This window comes from Pelophylax lessonae (genome assembly GCF_965119305.1).
Source record: "Pelophylax lessonae genome assembly, chromosome: 12".
In the NCBI taxonomy this organism is placed as follows: domain Eukaryota; kingdom Metazoa; phylum Chordata; class Amphibia; order Anura; family Ranidae; genus Pelophylax; species Pelophylax lessonae.
Genome location: NC_138779.1, coordinates 198603270 through 198610428, shown reverse-complemented (window position 1 = coordinate 198610428; position 7159 = coordinate 198603270).

The window sequence follows — 7159 nt, the reverse complement described above, 5'->3', positions numbered from 1 at the left end:
GAGAAAAAGGAGGTATTCATATTGTTTAAATATGTATACTCAAATGGTTTGCCTTTTTGTTTCTGTATGTGATAAACATTTTAATTACATAATTTGTTGGCTTGCTAATCAATTAATAAAAGTGTGTTCCTGTTATGTGTGCATGTGTCTGTTTCTTCATCTTCTTGTTACAATGTATAATAGTATTGCAAAACTGGCACCTCATTTAACCACTTTCAGACCGGGAGGATTTGGCTGCTCAAAGACCAGGCCCCTTTTTTCAACTTGGCACAGTGTGACTTTAACTGACGATTGCGCGGTCATGCAATGCTGTACCCAAACAAAATGTACTTCCTTTTTTTCCCCACAAACAGAGCTTTCTTATGATGGTATTTGATCACCTCTGCGCTTTTAATTTTTTGCGCTATTAATAAAAAAGGGTGAAAATTTTGAGGAAAAAATGACATTTTCAACTTTGTCTTTTAAAAAATATCCAATATACTCAATTTATGTCATATATTTTGGCCAAAATGTATTTAGCTACATGTCTTTGACAAAAAAAAAATCTCAATGAGCGTATTTTTATTGATTTGCGCAAAATTTATAGCATCTACAAACTATGGTGTGAATACTGGAATTTATGCAGCTTTTACTTTCTGACTGCCTATCTCATTTCATGAAGTGCTAAAATGGCAGGGCAGTACAGATAAAGTTGATGAGTTTTTTCCTGAAATATCCTTTGCTGATGGTATGGTCGTACATGTATTCCCCTGCTTAGAATATCTTACATTTGGAATACTTATGTGTTGGATATTACCCACTGTCCTCTGTGGCCTTAGGCATCTGCTTTATTTATATTACTACCTCAAACAATATGAACTGAGTCCCTTTCTCGAAGCTATCTCAGACAGGACTACCAATGGCTCCTGCAACCCAAAGGAAACAGCACAAAATCCTCAGAACCCTGAGATCGGGTCAGTACTCGTAATGTCACAGGATCCCCGGATGCCTCCTTCCAATATCCACTCTTCAGTTAGTTAGAGGTTATTGTTCACAATTCCACAGGACAGCCATATCCATTCCAACTTCAACCGGGCACTCTTTAGTAGGCTCTCCAGACCAGGTCCTTGGGTGAGAGTTTTCTTGATTAGCTTCATAAAAAGGATCTTTAGGAGTAGGCTCCCCAGGAGCCAAGAGGAGGACAGGAGGAGAGCAGTGTGATAGGGGAATTGTGGCAGGAGGGGGGCAGTATGTTGAGGGTGTACTGTGACAGGAGGGGGGCAGTGTGTAAGAGGGGGGTAGTGTGATGGGGACATTGTGACAGGAGGGGGGCAGTATGATGGGGGGGGGTGTAACAGGAAGGGGGCAGTGTGATACAAGGGGGCAGTATGATGAGGGCACTGTGACAGGAGGAGGGAAATATGATAGGGGGGCATTGTGACATGAGGGCAGGATGATGAAGGGCACTGTGACAGAAGGGGGCATTGTAACAGGAGTGGGGCAGTATGATGGAGGGCAATGTGAAATGAGGGGGGCAGTATTATGGGGGCAGTGTGACAGAAGAGGAGCAGTATGATGAGGGGGCACTATGACAGGAGGAAGGCAGTGAGAGGGGGGGAGAGTGACAGGAGTGGGCAGTATGATGGGGGCCACTCAGACAGGAGGAGAGCAGTGTGATGGGGAAATGTAACAGGAGAGAGGCAGTATGTTGGGGGTGCACTGTGACATGGGGGGGGGGGGGAGTGTGTCAGAGGGGGGTAGTGCGATGGGGCATTGTGACAGGAGGGGAGCAGTATGATGGGGGGCACTGTGACAGGAAGCGGGCAGTATTATGTGGGGGCACTGTAACAGGAGGGGAGCAGTATGATGGGGGGGCACTGTGACAGGATGAGGACAGTATTATGTGGGGGCACTATGACAGGAGGGGGCAGTATGACAGAGGGGGCAGTATGGGGGGCCCTGTGAAAAGAGAAGAGAGTATGATGGGTGTACTGTGACAGGAGGGGCAGTATGACAAGGGCACTGACAGAAGGGGGCAGTTAGATGGAGGAGGGCAGTATGACAGGAGGGGGCAAAGTGATGACAGGGGGCAGTGTGATGACAGGGGGCAGTGGGACAACATGGGGCAGTATTATGGGGGGCACAGTATGATGGGGCAGTAATAAGAAGGGGGCAGTATGACAGAGGGGGGCACTAAAGAAATATTCTTTTTAAATTTGTAACTTTCATCAACCTGAGGATCTTGCCATTTTGTTCCTTGTGTAGGAGTTGGAACATCCTGTTACAGGTTGACAACATTTTGACCCTATCTCCAAGTAGGGCTCCTGCATTGTCACCCTGTAACATGGGCTCTTGTTGAAGACTACCGGTTGATGTTTCAACTCAGAACTATGCGCAGGCGTGGTCTACTGTTATCACCATCAGAGAGCCCGTCCTAAGAATTGCCATGCCATCATCACAGCAGTGTATGTAGACAGTAAGTGGCTACAAAGATGAAGTTAGTAGCACTGAGATGTAACATACAGTATCTCACAAAAGTAAGTACACCTCTCACATTTTTTAAAATATTTTATTATATCTTTTCATGTGACAACACTGAAGAAATGACACGCAGAAATTTGCTGCCCCCTCAAACAATTGAACACACAGCCATTAATGTCTAAACCGCAGGCAACAAAAGTGAGCATACCCCTAATTGGAAATGTCCAAATTGGGCCCAAAGTGTCCATTTTTTGTGTGGCCACCATTATTTTCCAGCACTGCCTTAACTCTCTTGGGCATGGAGTTCACCAGAGCTTCACAGGTTGCCACTGGAGTCCTCTTCCACTCCTCCATGATGACATCACGGAGCTGGTGGATATTAGAGACCTTGCGCTCCTCCACCTTCCGTTTGAGGATGCCCCTCCAATGCTCAATAAGGTTTAGGTCTGGAGAGATGCTTGGCCAGTCCATCACCTTTACACTCAGCTTCTTTAGCAAGGCAGTGGTCGTCTTGGAGGTATTTGGGGTCGTTATGTTGGAATACTGCCCTGCGGCCCAAGCTCCGAAGGGGAGGGGACCATGCTCTGTTCCAGCATGTCACAGTACATGTTGGCATTCATGGTTCCCTCAATAAATGGTAGCTCCCCAGTGCCAAACCATGATATTCCCACCATCATGCTTGACTGTGGGCAAGATACACTTGTCTTTGTTCTCCTCACCTGGTTGCCGTCATACATGCTTGACACCATCTGAACCAAATAAGTTTATCTTGTTCTCATCAGACCACAGTACATGGTTCCAGTAATCCATGTCCTTAGTCTGCTTGTCTTCAGCAAACTGTTTGCGGGCTTTCTTGTACGTACATCATCTTTAGAAGAAGCTTCCTTCTGGGACGACAGCCATGCAGACCAATTTGATGCAGTGTGCGGCGTATGGTCTGAGCACTGACAGGCTGACCCCCCACCCCTTCAACCTCTGCAGCAATGCTGGCAGCAATCATATGTCTATTTCCCAAAGACAACCTCTGGATATGATACTGAGCACATGCACTTAGCTTCTTTGTTCGACCATGTTGAAGCCTGTTCTGAGTGAAACCTTTCCTGTTTAACCGCTGTATGGTCTTGGCCACTGTGCTGCAGCTCAGTTTCAGGGTCTTGGCAATCTTCTTATAGACTAGACCATCTTTATGTAGAGCAACAATTTTTTTTTTCTTCAGAACCTCAGAGAGTTCTTTGCCATGAGGTGCCATGTTGAACTTCCAGTGACCAGTATGAGAGAGTGAGAGCGATAACACCAAATTTAAAATTCACACCTGAGACCTTGTAACACTAACGAGTCACATGACACCGGGGTGGGAAAAAGGCTAATTGGGCCCAATTCGGACATGTTCACTTAGGGGTGTACACACTTTTGTTGCCAGCGGTTTAGACATTAATGGCTGTGTGTTGAGTTATTTTGAGGGGACAGCAAATTTACACTGTTATACAAGCTCTACTTTACATTGTAGCAAAGTGTCGTTTCTTTAGGGCTCTTTCACACGGGCGGTCCGATCAGATCCGCCTGTCAGTTTTTTAGGCAGATCTGATCGGATCCTCCATGCAGCTCTATGGGGCAGCGGGTGTCAGCGGAGGTGACCTCCGCTGACACCCGCTGCCCTCCGCATCCGATCCTGTGCTGAAATCTGGACGGATGGAAACCCTATTTTTCCATCCGTTCAGTAATCGGAGCGGAGCGGATCTGATGAGAGCGGACAAGCGGTCCGCTCTCCTCCGATCCCCCATAGAGGGCAGCTGGTGCTGAGACACCTCCCTCTCCGCTCTGCAAGCGGAGACGGAGCTGTCATCCGCCCGGCTCAGCGGGGATCGCGGATCGATCCCCGCTGAGCAACACGGATCCGCCTGCGGAGGCGGACCGTGTGAAAGAGCCCTTAGTGTTGTCACATGAAAAGGTATAATAAGATATTTAAAAAAAATGTGAGGGGTGGACTCGCTTTTGTGAGATACTGTAAGTTAAATTTATTTATGATACAGAGTTATTTAGCAAATAAATGCCATTCACTTAGCAGCAACATCTACTTTTGAAACAAGATTTTTTTTATTAAAGAAGCCAAAAGTTCACATTTATTATACAATATTGTGAATAATGTTTAGAGGATCAGAAATATTTTACCCTTACTAATCTAAAAAAAAGCAAAATGAGAGAACATCATACTAAAGGTCAATTTAATATATCACTGATACTTTTCGGTGTTCCGTCATAAGCCTTCTATGAACAATAATGTAATTACCTCTGCTTGTCTAAAGTACCCCGCAATTAGGAGATTGTCACACGTATTTCTCAACTGGAGTTGGCTAATGTTTTGGAAGAAGTATTGTTTGTTCCGATTCCCTGTCAATTACATCACCTGATATATATTAACCTCTTCCATACTCTTATGAATGAAGACTATCTGGCCAGGAGACAGTATGTCCAATTATTTGTCGTGGTTCTTCACTTATTCATGGCTTTGCTAAAAAATGCCTGGACAAAAAGGAAGCAGTCAGGCAGATTTGGGAACAGTCATTAGTCTTTCAGCCACCGCAAAACTAGCCATGCAACCCTAAACTATTGGATTTCATAGGAACAACTGATTGCCCAGGATCAATTATTGCTGATAATCTCTATGCAACCCAAAATCAGTAGATTTTATAGGAACAGTCAATCACCCAGGACCAACTATTGCTCATAATCTTTATGTAACTCCAAACCAATGGATTTCAAAGCAACAATCGACCACAAAGGACTGACTTTTGCTGATAATCTCCATACAGCCCCAAACCAATGGATTTCATGGGTGGATTTGATCACCAAGGAGCAAATATTGCTGAAAATCTCTATGGCATACCAAATCAATGGATTTCATAGGAACAATTGACCAGCAAGGACCAACTATTGCTGATAACCTCTATACAACCCCAAACCAATGGATTTCATGGGAACAATGGATCACACAGGACTGGCTATTGCTGATAATCTATATGCAACCCAAAACCATTGTTTTTTTATAGGGAAAATTACCACCAAGGACCCATTATTACTGCTAATCTCTATTCAATTCCAAACCAATAGATTTTATAATAACAATTGATGACCAAGAACCCACTATTGCTGATAATCTCTATGCAACCCCAAACCAATAGATTTCATATCAACAATAGATCACACAGGGTCGACTGTTGCTGCTAATCTTTATGCAGCTAATCTTTCTGCAACTATGAATTTCATTGGAACAATTAATCATCCTGGGCTTTTTATTGCTGCTAATCTTTATGCAACGCCAAACCAATAGATTTCATAAGAACAGTCGATTATTGCTGATAAACTCTGTGGAATACCAAACCAATGGATTTCATAGGAACAATTGACCACCAAACACTAACTTTTGTTCATAATCTCTATGCAACTCCAAACCAATGGATTTCATAGGAACAATTGATCACCCAGGACCGACTGTTGCTGATAATCTCTATGAAGCACCAAACCAATTGATTTTATAGGAATAGTTGATCACCCAGAACCACTTATTGCTGCTAATCTGTACTGTTAGCCAGATATAAGGCTGGCACTGGCAAAGTCTATCCCCATGTAAAAACAAAAGCCTAAGCTTATTTTAGTTTTGAGTAGAGTGAAGAAGGATTATCTGCTGTAACCTTCCCCATTCATTAATAATTTCACATTTTAGCATATGGTACATTGGACTATATACAGTAAAACCTTGGTTTGAGAGTAACTTGGTTTAAGAGCGCTTTGCAAGACAAGCAAAAATTTCAAATACATTTTGACTTGATATGCAAGCGATGTCTTGATATACAAGTAGCCTCAAGTCACAGCTGAGTATAAAAGAGAAGAGAGGCGCCTCCAAGTGTAGCAACATGGTTACATTTAATGAAGGTACAACATTTAGCAACTCCATACATGGTTGATGATTGGAACAGACACATCTAAGGATGCAGGCATCCGGGGTAAAGCTGTCCACATAGACCATCCTCCGCACCACCATCTACGTTATCCCTTCCATGCTGCCCCTCGCTTTCAGATCGCTTTAATGCAGGTCTTCCCGGTCAGGATTACAGACTGGCAGCTGGCGGTGCAGAATATAGTCCATGTGGACAGCTTTACCCCGGATGCCTGCATACTTAGATGTGCCTGTTTTATTCATCAACCATGTGAGTTGCTAAATGTTGTACCTTCATTAAATGGAACCATATTGCTACACTTAGGGGCGCCTCTCTTCTCTTTGATACTCTGTAGCTCCTGCTGGATTTTGCTTCTAATCCCCTTGTGGAAGCGGCTATTTGTGGATGGACATTTTATGGTTACACAACCTATCACATTGCTTTAATCTTTTTTATATGGACTATAAACTGAAGGATTTATGAATAAATGGTTGTGGAACGAATCATCTGAGTTTCCATTATTTCTTATGGGGAAATTCGCTTTGATATAAGAGTCCTTTGGATTACAAGCATGTTTCCGGAACGAATTATGCTCGCAATCCAAGGTTTTAGTGTATAAAACTAAAACTTTGTAATTTTTTTCTTTTAGTTGTGGATGGAGTAGAGAAGATGTATAACCCCTGTCAGGGTTTATTGGTCCCAAAAAACATATTTAAGGGGTGCTGAGACTTAAAAAAAATATGAATTCAGTAAAAAAAGGGAAA